The 13,754-nt window shown below is 43.0% G+C and overlaps 1 long non-coding RNA gene across 1 annotated transcript in view; it reads right to left on the bottom strand.

Annotated features, from left to right (window-relative positions):
- Window positions 1–13,754, bottom strand: part of LOC134555135 (uncharacterized) — a 57,367-nt gene that overhangs the window by 9,869 nt on the left and 33,744 nt on the right. The window contains exon 5 of the long non-coding RNA XR_010081374.1: window positions 4,409–4,512. This is a non-coding gene — a long non-coding RNA (uncharacterized LOC134555135). The remainder of the gene's footprint in view (window positions 1–4,408; window positions 4,513–13,754) is intronic.

Raw genomic sequence — 13,754 nt, 5'->3', positions numbered from 1 at the left:
GGAAGGAAAGGGAAAATAAGTGAGAAAAATGTTACAGCTTCAACTACCACTGGCAATACCCTGGAATCTGAGCACTAGACCCATAGCAGTGGGAAGGTCCTTAAGCAACTATTTTTAATTTTTAAAAAATTATTATTTATTTATTCATCTTTCTGAGGCCCTGTCTACAAAGGAACAAAAGAGATCCTGCTTTGAAAGAAGTCTACTCCAAATTACCCTGCTGTTTGTCTGTAAAAACCCTGTTTGGCCCCTTCCAGGTGTGTTTTGGGTGAGAGAGATGAGGCCAAGAAGGAAATGGTGCCTTGCTGTGGAGGCAGTTGTGGAATGATTAAAAGAGCAAGGGGAGGAACGACCCAGAGATCCTTTTACAAATGAGACTTTTCACAGAGGGCCACAGAGCTCTCACTGATCTGGGTCCTGATAGGGCTGCTGTACAACCAGTCTGCCCCTGCAGAGCTTATTTAGAATATTTACCAGTAACTTTCTCCTACAGAATTATCCTGGAGACTCTACGGTGTTAATATTGGTACTTTTCCCTTGTGCATTTCATATCAGAAAATTAAATTCATAAAGCACTTCCATTTTATAATTGCTTGGTATCCTAATTTAGCAATCTGCAAACATCTACAAAGGGTAATATAATCTCCAAATATAGCAAATGGGGTTTGAGTATTTTAATAAAGGCCCACTTTGAGCTAAAACCAGGCAGTTTAGAGCCATGCTGGTCCCTTCTCCTGTGCTAGGCACTCAACAAGATGCTACAGCTATTACAGAAAAAACAGAATAGCAGTGATAAACATCTGTGGCTTATGTTACTGAGGAGTCCTGCAGTGCACTGATCCTCTAAATTCTATGCAGGAGCTGTCTCTGCTCTTAGGTAACAGTGTCTGGATTTATGGATGTTGCTCTGAGGTCACAGGAAACTTTCTCACTGCCTGCTCCACAATGCTAAAGCTGCCTGGGAGAGGCTGCTCACACCAGTCCTGACCCCAGCCACAGGCAGGGACACTGCCATCCTCTCTTCAGCCAAACAGACAACCTCTTCTCACATTCTGGCAGCCTTATATAGAGCCCTTAAAAAGGTCTAACCACAAACAGGAATTGAAGCTCTTTGGGATACACACCACATTTTCTCATTCACTTAGGCTTTGTAAGTGCTGGCTTGACTAGGCTTCGATCTTTGGGGTGGTTTTGAATGTTGAATGCAGCAGCACAAGCAAAAAATGACAAGAGTCACTGCACAAACATTGAGCATACAAGTAGAGGGATGGCAAAGTGAGACCCTGTTACCCATCAGCACAGATGGGAAAAGCCACAGCTCAAATTGAAGGAGTTCAATTGAGGCTCTGAGGATCCCGGCAGCTGCTGAATTCACAGACAAGATGAAAAACCCCAAGGTGAATGGAGCAGGAAGGAGATGCAGCAAGACATCAAAATGAAACAGAAACAGGTGGGAAAGAATTGCACCACTAATCTGGAGCAATGCCAGCAGTGAAACCGAGGGAAATCCCTTAATGAAACCATCACAAACAGGCTCCATCATTCTGCCAACTTTGCTCCTAAGGAAAGAAGCTTTCTGTTCCTAATGTTCCTGGGAGAAGCTAAACCACAGCTTTATGGGGATAGGCCTATAAAGACTGAGGATAACTCAAAGTTTGTTTTAAAACTTGCACGTGTCACCATGGCCTGGCTGCAGTTTGCAGTAGCAGCTTCACTGGTTTCCCAAGTGTTCGGATTTTATCCAGATTTTATCACAGAGCCCTGAACTGTAACACCCTAAAAAAGCCCCACACCCTTCTTGAAGCAGCAGATCTGGGTCTAGAGGGCACAGTTCTGAGCTGGACTGAGCCATGTTATGGAGAGAACACAGCCAAGGACACAGGAGCTGCTGCTGCTACTGCTGCAGTCACACCCAGCACAAACAGGATATGGCCAGGGCTGTTTGCCACTGCCCAGAGCCTCACAAGCACCTCCTGATGCAGTTTGCTCAGGTTTCCATGTCTGACATAATCCATGCTTCTCTGTCCCTCCCCATTCTGCTCAAGTTTTGCTTATTTAAATACATTTATTGGGTGCATAAGGCAAAATCCATTCAGCACCTCTCATTTTGAAGAGTGTGGGAAGAAAAAGGAGCCAAGAAATAGAGGAGTGGTCTGCTGGAATCTGGTGGAAAGGAGGAATGATAAAGGGAAGGGACAAGCTGGCAGACACTACCACACATGTTTTCATGAGTTTAGTCACCTAGATGTATTTTTTACAGACAATAACACAAATATACAGTAGAAAAGAACTTGATGAGGTATGAACTTCCCACAAATCATCCACACATGTCTGAGTGCAGACTCCTCCTAATCATGGCAAATAGCTTCCAGCAGCAAGGTCAAAAGCCAAGAACCCAGAAACCCGAGGGGGGAGCTTTATAGGAGTGCCTGCTCCCAGGTGTGAGCTGGGAGTTGTTCCCGGGTTCCTGATCAGCCAGGAGATGATGCTGTGACCTCTCAGAGTTACCTGCCCTCTTGCTAAGAGCCAAAGGCAGCAAAGCTGCTGGCCAGGCTGGGACACTCAGGTAGAGCAGTGGGTGTTAGGGAGCAGCGAGGTGTCATGAAACAAAAACCTCACAAAAACAGCTTAAATCAGGTAAAGGCTGAACAACCCCAGGCTGGAGTCGGGGAGGAAAGCAGCTGGTCTGAGGGGGCTTCAGCAGATGAAGGGGCACTGTGTGTACCCAGGGATCAGTAATGCCTGCTGCTCTCTCTGCCACAGCAAAATCCACTGCTGCCCTCCAGGGTAAATCCTTTTGCCAAGCTAATTTGAGCACGCAAACACAGCAGGTGAACTCGGTGCCAGGGACAGAGGGGTTCGTTTTCCTCGGATTTCTGGGCCCAAGCTGAGCTCCAGCAGTCACAGGGCTGACCCCAGCCTGAGCTCTGCTCTCTGCACGCCAGCACAAAGCCCACCCGTGCCAGGGCTCCCAGGGCACCCTCCAGCACTGGGTTCTGCTGCTTTCCAGCTGGAGAGCTGGAATGGGGGACCTCACAGGGATCCCCACCCATCCAATGTGACTCTTGCTAACAGCCAAAGCCAAGCAGCAGAATATAAAACACAAGTGAGGAGTGGGCTGAAGAGATGTCATTTTATATTTTTTTTCCCTTGAGCCTCAAGCCTAAGGTCAGAAGTCCAGACCTTTCTCAGAAGGTGGTGACTCTGTGTCACGAAATGACTGCACATTTTTAGAACAGCCTCAGTGCCTGCCCACAGGAGGATGCCACAGCTTTCATCACTGTTATCACTTCCCATCTTTCCCACTTATTTCTGCTTTGCCACCAAGGGAGAGGGTGAATAAATTAGTTCCATTTTCAAACACAGGCTGTGTCATTTTTCTTGAGTGTCAGTTCCAAGTAGCATTTTCCTTTTTGTGATACCACTATCAATTTCTGTCCTGATCCTGAAATCAGAGAGACACAGGGAAGTGCTCTTTACTGAACTGAGTGAAGCAACAGAGATGTACAATCCCAGTTAGATCCATTAAATAGAGAAGATCAAACTCAGTCCTTCCTCTGTCCCCTCTGAGTACAAGGTTCCAAATGGAGGATTTGGAGTGTCTAAAGAAAAGTTCTGGTTCAAGTGCAGCCCTGGAACAGTTTATGGCAAACAAGAAGTCAGTTGTGCTCTGACACTCACAGATGTGGATTTCAACCTTCTGTTTGCAGATCACTGAGGTTCACCTGACTGTTTTCAAAGATTCATTAAACCTTTAAAAATAGCTGAGGAAAGCAAGCAGTGTTTGGAGAGAAGGTGTGGAAGAATATGAACAAATCAAATTAAGGGTATGGACAAATCAAATCAAGGTATGTACAAACCAAAACAGCCCAACAACTATTGATTAATTCCATTACCTCATTTCTTTTCACAATTTCTGTAAAGGTAGCAGCTATAAGCAACACCTATACCAACATAAATAATATATTTCTATATATTTACATCATTTATGTCTATTTATTCCGCTATTGTTTTTTGCTTTTGGAAGCAGGCACATTCCCAACCCATGGGACAGCAGTGTGGCAGTCATCCAGAGTGAGATCCAGTCAGGATGATTACAGCACACAGCCACAAGCACTGCAGCAGTTGGATATCATGAAGCCATGCAGAGTTAAATTAATCCCTAGCCTGGGAAAAAATGTTCAGTGCAGTCAGGAGATGTAGTGTGGAGTCACTGCCAAATCCTTTTCCCCAGGATGCCATTCCCTCCAATTCCAGTGATTCCACATCACTTTCCTGCACACTCACTCTGCCAGATCAGGGATCAACACTGACTTTTCAGATCTCACCCAGTCCATAGTTTAGGCATAACATGAGTAACAAATTTACTGCCAGGGGCCGACACAGAAGAAGAGATCTCCTTTCTCACCTCATTCTGTCAAATGAATATCCAGAGGAGGTTTCCTGCTGCAGTGTTTTCAGATCAGAGGCCATCAGGAGCAGCTTTTGCATGGCTGTGGCATATGCTGGAAGCTGCACATAGAGAAATAACCAGAAAAGAAAGCATAACTTCAAAACTTAACATAAAGCACTAAGGCAGTGTTGCCTTGGCTTGGCTCTGTGTGCATTGTTGGGGTGGCTTTTAATAAATATTTCTCAAGAGTTACATGTAAACCTCCCACCACAAATGGAAATCAGGCTTCTTAAAAACCACATCTATTCTTTTACTCTCTGTAATTAAGCTGCTATGTCAGATTTTTGACTGGACTAAAGCCCATCCTTTGAAGAAAAGTTGTAATCTAAAGACCTTCACCAACAACATTAGTTTTTCTGTGAAGCTACATGGCCCATAAAACTAAAACCAGTTTCAGTCCAAGTCTCTATCACATGTGTATGTCCACAGATTAAAAATTAGATTTTCCACACAATTCTGTTCGTATTTCTTTGCAGATATGCAAGTTCATTAAAAGGAGTCTGACTCTCACTTTTCCAGTGTGTTTCATGACAATTTTAGTCCAGATCAAAATCTGAAAATAAAAATCTCCAACCCTTTAAATATTGCTCATGTTTCCTTGTCACCAACTTTAAAGAAGTTTGAATTTTGAATCATTTTTGATGCAACCAGTGCTTTTTATGCTGTCAAACGTGATGACAGCATAGCTGCACTGATGATACTTTCTGAGGTGGGGTATACAAGATTTGATTTGCCAAGGCAGACACATTCCTACCACACACCCACCTGCAATCAGAGCAAGCAGCAGGAGAAAATTCCAGAAACTGTCCCAAACCACACAAACAGCAAGCAACAGTAGACAGAGGGCAAATGTGTCGTGAAACTTTGTTCACAACCCCAATATAATCTCTCAGCCAAAGTTGCCTTAGACACTACAACTGGAGTCTAAAGAGCAGTTTGTCATCTAACCCTGAGACAGACCTGCAGGGCAAAATCCATCTCTGTGGGCAGCATCCACTCAGGAAGCTGACAGGACTCCTGCTCCTGGGTCTATGCAGGGGAGCCAGGGTTCGCCTCCACTCATTTTTTTCCAAAAGGTGATGTGGAAATCCGACAAGTTCACAAGAGAAAAGCACCTGAAATGCACATTTTCATCAGGCTGTGACTGTCATTACATTGCCAAGAAACTTGGGCTTTCCAGCAGCATCACTGGCACCTGTTAGAGCAGCAAAGGTACGAGCTGTCTATTAAAACCAGTTTCCTTCTGGGAAAGGGTAAAGAAGGCAGAGTCAGGGGCTCCTCTCAGTGCTCAGGTAAAGGACAGGAATCCAGAGGCACAAGGTAGAACAAGGGAGGTTTTTTTCCCCTCAGAGTGGCCATACGCTGGAGCAGGACTCCAGAGCAACAGAGAAAGGAATCTACACCCTTGGGTATTCAGAGTTCACCTGGACAAGGTCTTGAGAAACCTGATCTGTTAGGACTGCTCTAAGCGAGAGGTTGGAGAAGGAGCCCCCAGAAGTCTCTTCCCACCTCAATTATTCTTCAGTTCTACAATTTTAATAGAGTTAGGGGGGAAAAAATTACCAAGAAAGAATATATTGACTCCTTCATTCCCTCTTCCCAAGACGCACCTGAAACCAGGCATTGGAAAGGGACTGCTTCCTTCCAGAACAGGTTTGAGTCAAGCTGTGATGTCTTTTTCTCTGGTCTTAGAATCACGAGCCAGACACAGTTAGGGTGATTAAAAGGGGCTCCTTTCATATAAGGTTCTTTAGGTGTGCAATTCATCAGGTGGAAAATGCCAAAGATGCACACCCTGCATGACACGTGTACAATTTTCATAGATTTCACAAATTAGCATATCTGACTAGAGTTAGAAGCATGCCTGGTGAAGTAATCCCCCTCCCCAGCTCTAGCACCTTCTAAATCCTCCTCCTTCAGGTAAGGACTGAGATCTGTTTATAAAAGTTATGTCTCAAAGCACTGGTTTCAACCTTGGCTTCCAAGGAGAACCAAGATAGCGTAGGGGTCCTGGCACGTGTTTTGTCTTTCTGCCTAGGAAAACAATTCCAGGGGGGCTGACAGTGAGCCTGTGAGCCAAATGACTGAGTTGGCAGAAGAAGAAGAAGTTGATAATATTCATGCATACCCATGAAAATAAGAAGACAAGGTCATTGGCATGGGAACCGATAAAACAGAGACAATTAAAAAGATATTTGCGGTTTTACAGTTTTGTAGTTAAAGAAATAGAAATGAATACATGCCTTTAAATGTTCTATAAATGCTTGCCAAATATATTAACATTAATTGCTTTGTAGCAATGAACATGATGAACTGGTTTAATTAACCAATCATTTAAGTACATGCTTTGTTTAAAAATATGTTCTGTACAGGCTTTGTTTAGAAATGTATAAAAAAGGAACACACATCAAATTAAAAGGAAGCTTTTCATACGTTGCAGAGTGTGTTGTGTCTGTCCCTACAGTGACAAACAGTTAGGTTACAATAATAAAACAAATAGAAGCTAGGTTACAATAAAATGTCACAGTTTTGGAGACAGACACACTTATGCCTTGAGTTCAGCTTTCATGATTTCCAAATTCTGTGCTGCCTAGGGGTGCAGTTCTGAGCCTCACATTAAGTGCTGGTGAGCTCTCTTCACAGAGCAGGGACACAAAACAAATCCTGTTCCTGCTGAAGACCAAGGACAACTTTCAGGCCCAAAAGCACAAACAAGGGTGGGCTGAAGGGAGGAACAAGAAGGATGTGACCTCAAAACCTGAAGCTGTAATTGGACAATTAAACCCCAATATGCAAATGAACCAAAACTTTAAAAAGTGTGAGACCTCATGGCCAGTCAGCCACTGTGTGACCATTTTGGGTCCAGCTTGGGTGTAGCCCTGGCCAGACCCTGTCCTGCCCAAGGTGTATCCTAAAGACCTTTCAATAAATATCTCCAGCTCTGTTCCAGGTCAGCCTTCCCAAGGCACCAACACGACTGAACACACTGACTTCATGTGACAACAGCCAAAGTTTATTGATGGACGCCCTCCTTTATAGGCGCTTCACAATTCCTGCACCTGAACATTTGATTGGTTGAGCTCCTAACACCGCCCATCTCCCTGGCCAATTGGAGGCCTCCAGTCTTGAACGGGATTGGCTGGGGTCCCCTGTCTGAGCTGGAATCCAACCAATCACTGTCTTACCCAGGGACTTGTTTATTTCTACTCTTTAACATATTGGGCTAGTCGAGCTGGGGTCTGTTGTGGCAAATTTCATCTGTGCAGCTCACAGACCAGCTGTAGCTGTCACAATGGAAGACCACAAAGCTACAAATACATATGTGTAAAGAATACAGAGAATAAGAGAAAAAAACAAAAAAATCAAGATGGCATAATCTGAAAAAAACTATTTTCACTCATAATGTTCTTATAGAATGTACACATGAGGATGTGGGAAGAAAGGGGACAGAACAAAGTCTGTATATTATTTACATTGAAGTAAGACTGCTGAAATTGAGAGGACAGAAAAGCAAAGAAAATATCTTGGGGGGAAAATCTGGTAGAAATCTGAGAGCAGATTGATATTTTCAAGAAAGCTGTTACAGGACAGCTGTTAATAAAAGAGAAAAGCTTTCTGGATAGTTTTTATACAAGAAAAAAATTATTCCTCCTCTTACATTACTACAGCCAGGGATTAGAGATGGACAAAATCATCTGTGAAACACCAGCACTTTAAACTGGATTCTCAGTGTGAGTTGGAACATTGCTCTTCTAGGGGAGCCTGCCTAAGGACCAGCCTAGAAATATCATCAGGTGCCTTTGAGTGCAGAGAAGGGGTTCTCAAGGCTTTAAATGCCCCGTTCTTTGAAAACAGGCTCCAAAATCCTGTAGGTTTTTTAGAAGTATTTCAAAGGTGCTATTTTCTTGCTAGTCCCAAACACCACAAATTCAAATACACTCAAAAGTCTGCTCCTATAGATTTTAGGCCAAATACATGATGTAAAGAACACAATACAAAGGAAACAGCTAGAACAGCTCTTTGATAAAAGATATTCCTTGAGGATAACATTGTCTTTCCAAAGATGAAGGAAGAAGTGCAACAACCACTGAGATCGAGAACAACTGGGAGAAAGGTAAATTTAAAGGGCAGCAACCTTCAGCTTCATTTAAAAATCATTTAAATACCTTTGCTGTTTCTGGCGTGGAGGAATGAGGACTTACTGCTTCTCAAAACAACAGAATGGAAATCAACCCCAGTCAACAGCACATCAGAGATGTTTTTAAACAAAGTAATGATGAGTTTCTAGCCTAGTTTTTGTGAGTTCTTCCTCCATTTTCTCACTCAGCAATTCCTTCTTTTTCCTCTCCTGCTGTCATTTGTCAGCATACAAGTGTGAATACAAGCCACTGGCTGGTCTGATGACAGGATAGCTCTGAATAGTGGAGCAACTTTCTACAAACACAATTCCTTTCCTATGTTTTCATTTAAAAAAAAATCACTCTCTGGCAGCAGAACAATACACAAGCTTGGTCTTAAACCAGAGGTGGTGGCAAAATGAGACAAACTCCTTCCTCCCTGGAGAAACTCTGGGATGGATCCCTCGTTGGTGCAGGCAGTGTGTGCTCCCTGTGTCAGAACCGCTGCTCTGCTCACACGCTCCAGGTGAAGAGCCTGACAAGCAGAGCCTGTTTGCCACACGTACCCAGCAATAGACCTCAGCTCCCACAGATCTCAGGCACATCAAATAACTCAACATGAAACTAAAGCAACTTTCAGGCCAGCTGAAATAATATAGCCCAATCCATCTCCTCTCCTCCTATGATCTCACTGGGAACAAACAAACAAAAACTAGCCAGGGAATCGATTTTCTCCTGCTGTTGCTTCTCCAGTGCTATTGTCCTTTTAGTAACACCTCTGGAGACCTGAGCAGCACACTCCTTTTTCAGCAAGACCTCTTCAGAAATCAATAGCACCTATTCAAGGGATTTATAGCATGATTCTGCAAAATCCTTTCACAGTGGCTCGCATGGCTTGTTAGGGAAACCGTGTGCAGCATCATCTGTACAAGAGCTCTTCTGAGATTGAAAAGAAATAAGTCAGTGAAGGGACAGTAAAACAAGCACCACACAAATATGTAATGAATCAATGCAAGATTTTAAGATAACTTTGAGAATGATAGAGGGGGGAAATTCTTTTTTCTTTGGCTTGGGTAAAAGCAACTGAGAACATTGTATTCTTTATTATTTTAAGTTCTGTGTCACTGTATCAGAGGAAGGATGACAGAACACTAAGGTTTCTGATCAACAGCTGTCATCATCAAATTCACACAAAAAGTGTGATGCCACTGAAAGGGATGAAACTGGTAAAAAACACTTTTAACAATTTGCTTCACCAAGGAACTAAACATGACCCAAGCACAGCAAAACCCCAGGTGAGTCCCAGGTGGAGCAGGGCTCTCAATCAGCTCCAGTGCCTGGGCCATGTGCAGCACTGGAGAATCTCATCCCCAGAGCAGATTTTGTTCCTGCTCTTTGGCAGCAGCCACAGCAGCTGCTGTTTGAAGTTCAGAGTGCAATTGAAGGGTTCCTCTGTTCTGGGCACAGTGGCTGGTCCAGGTTGCCTTTCAGATCCAAGCAGGTGACACCACAGAACACAGGCACGGAGGCAGGGGCCATTCCCTCACTGCTGGGAAGGAGTGGGAAGCTCTGAGCTGGGCCACACCAACCACAGGGCAGCCAGCAGGAATTGCTCCAGTGGACAGATGGCCTTGAACAAAATTTTTCGCTTTTCCCTCAAAACACTTTCCCCCAGAAATCTAACACAGACATAGACTTCACAGAGAACTATTCAGGAAAGTGAAGTTCCAAATAACTTGACAGCCAAACCTCTGACAACCCCAAATTTAGGATTACCTCACACTGGCAACAGTGTGTGCTCTGCCAGTAAGATTTGTTTTCCCAAATGCAGAGTTTTCTTATAAACCAGAGCGTGCAGCAGAGTGTGAGAGCATCCCAACTTTGCCACAGGTCTGTGAGGAAGCTGCCCAAATATTTCCCTATGTGATCTTCTTAAACAAGACTGGAGAATCTCTAAGCACATGGAAAGCCAAACTTCCCCCAAATAATCCACAAATAATCAAAGATATTTCTTCCTACATTGTTCCATTATGGTGACTTCGGGAATAGCAGGGAGAGATAGCAGAGCAAGGCACTGTTGTTATAAATTGCTGGCTAATGATATTACTGCTTCCCACTAGAACATTTAACATTTTTAAACTCATTATTTTTCCTACTGATGCATGTGCATCACTAAATTGAGCAGGTTTAAATCACAGTGTTTAAAAATAACTTGTAAAGGAAACAAGAAAAATGTGGTGGTTTGGGGGTGTTGGGGGTTTTTTTAAACATTTGTTTCCCAGAAAAGACAGGGAGACTAACCTGTCCAGCTCTCAGAAAGCTATACAAACCCCTGGAGCTTAGGAATGACAGCACTGTGAGCAGGGAGTTAGCAACAAGGATAAAGGGAATACTGTGCATCCCTGTCTCCAAGCACCCTGTGCTCTCCTGTAGGTGACTAAACTGCTCAGGGCAAAGCTTTGGGAGAAAAGATGTCAGAGCAACCTCATGCCTCAAGGATTTTTTAAATGAAAGAAGTGATTCCAAGTCATACAACAATGTAAAGTATAATATTAAATGAGTTTAGAGACTAACATATCTCAGGAAAATGGAAACCTAAACTCTCACTAAAAAAAAAAAAAAAAGTCAATATAAGTTTCTCATGATCTCTGTAAACGAAAACAAGATTCAAAGCTGTATGAAGGTCTTGATTAAGGCATAGGGAACAAAGTGAAGTGTTGTAGTGAAAAATTAGTTTCTTTCTTCTTGTGCTGTTATATTAATAACATTTTAAACTCTGCCTCACTGTGCACAGGCAATGCTGCTTTGACAGAATCAAGCATGAAAATTTATAAGGGGCTTAGCACAATGCCAGTCAAAACCAAAGTGACAACATCTCAGTGACAGTCAGGAGATTCAGCTCATTGCTGAGTGCTGGTGAACAATAAAACTACAGCTTGGGATGGCAGGAAAAAATATCCCAAACACCACAGAAACTGACACAGCCTGAATAAAATCATTGAATAAAATAATACTGAAGAAGAGATCTGAAGGGTTGGTGAAGGTCTGGAGAACAGCTGGATTAGCAAAATGCCTTACTGGTGACCAAAGGAATTCTGATCCACGCTGGTTCTGTGGAGCTCAGGAAATGATCAGTGTTCTGAGCCAGGCATTGGTTTCCTCCACCTCTAGCAATGGGTGGGAAAGCAGAGCCTGCTCATAGACATATCCAGATTCTGAAGGCTTCTCCTGGAATGAAGAGCAGCAAACCCAGGCCCCACCACCTTTGTATTCTCAAATCCTGGATTCCCGTGATGGGTCCAGCAGTTGGAAAATGGAAGGGCTGAGACATGGCTGTGCCCTGTCCCTGGACCATTCACTGGTAAATGCAGGGAAAGAGTCCCTCACAGGCTCCACAGGGGTCACTCATGGCCTTAAATCCCTCTTAAAGGCAGCTCTGAAACATCTCCTGGGTACTGACCCCACACTCAGCCCAGAGGTTCAGTGTTTTCATATTCCCTGCCCCAGAAAATGCTGGAGATGGAAGAGAGTAATCTGACTAAATACTCTCCTGAAAGATAGGGGACAGGTTCCAGGGATAATCTTAAGCTGGGTGCTGATAATAAACACAGCTTTTGTAAACACTACAGAAAACAGCTTTCCAAAGCTTGAACTGAAGCAATGAGAGCCAGTGTTGGGATCTAGTGCCAATGGGAAATCCACTGCAGAGCTTTGGCATTCCTACTGGAGAACATCTGCTTCCATGGGAGGGTTCACTCTGGGACACGGCAGCAGAAATCCCAGCAAACCTCTTTTTCAGGCCCCTCACAACCCTGACACCAAACCTAACTAGTCAGGAACAAACCACAATCATTCTCTTCTTTAGCAAAGCACAGCACATTTATCAGATACTGACAGCCCTGTTCCTCTCCTGGATTTATTTTGTAAAATCTTACCTTTTCACATTGCACCAAACACAAAGCATTAACAGTACCCTGCAGGTCTACGAAATACACCTTATTTTTCTAAAGAATTCAAGACTGCAAATGTATTACAAAACAATCAGAATTTATTCATAAGTATTATAGTTATTCCAAGATTGTTTTTCCAGCAGAAGAGAGCATGTTGGCAGGGTTTCTTAAAAATACTCAGTTAAAATTTAATTGTTCACAGGGAAGAAACAAAACTTGTCAGTTTACTGGAGCTCCTCAGAGACACTTGAATGCTGGAATCATCACACATTTTTGATGCCTGAAGAGCTGATGGGTTGTGATGTCATGTCCCAGGTCAAATGCTAAATCTAGAGGATGTCTTTTCCCTCCTCAGCTCACCACTTGTACAACTGGGGCAGGTTGCAAGCATCCTACATTGCCAAACCAAACCAATCAAAGCCTATCAATTTGCACAAAATGCACTTTACTAGATGCTCATATCATTTTTATAAAAAGCTACTGTGATGAGCAAAGCATTGCCCAAGATCTGTTGACTTGGCTCTAAACACAAGTGAATTCTGAGTCAAAGCTTTTGTTGGCACAGTGCACCAACTGTGGAAATAGGAGCACTTGCTAAATTTTAACCTTCAGCTGAATTATCGAACCAAAATTTAATGTATACATCATGAGGACAGTGTCTTGCATTAATCATTATTCTCTCCTCCTCCTTTTTCAGTGTTCTCACTGTGATCTTAGAGGTCTTTTCCAACCTCAACAATTCTATGATACTCAACAGTCTTGGTATTCACCAACTCAGGAGAACAGAACTGAGGAGGACAAGTAAATAATTAAAAGAACAACCAATAGAAAAAAGCAATATATGATATGATAAAGGATTTGAGATATTTGGCATATTTTGTGGAAGAATTTAGGCCTTAATTTATAAAAGACTCTTCAATTATAAAAGTCACATAAACTCACACAGCTCCTTTAAGTTTGTGTGAAGATAAAAGGAAAGTCCCATTTCCAAAAATAAAATAAACCCTTTTCATTTTCCAATCCAAGCATCCCCTTCCTTTATGAACATTTCAGAGAGCTTTAGGTCCAAGCACACATTGAACTGTTACCCAAGAAAGATGGGATCAAATGAGTCTCTGATACATTGTCTGCCGTGAATAAAAAAGCATTTACTGACTACCTAACAATTAAGACAGGTTCTTCAGTTAAAGCAATCACGTCTCTCTGAACTATGCTTTCATCAGTTTTGATGAG

This window comes from Prinia subflava, chromosome 9, assembly GCF_021018805.1.
Source record: "Prinia subflava isolate CZ2003 ecotype Zambia chromosome 9, Cam_Psub_1.2, whole genome shotgun sequence".
In the NCBI taxonomy this organism is placed as follows: Eukaryota; Metazoa; Chordata; class Aves; order Passeriformes; family Cisticolidae; genus Prinia; species Prinia subflava.
This window is presented reverse-complemented; position numbering and strand designations above follow the sequence as displayed.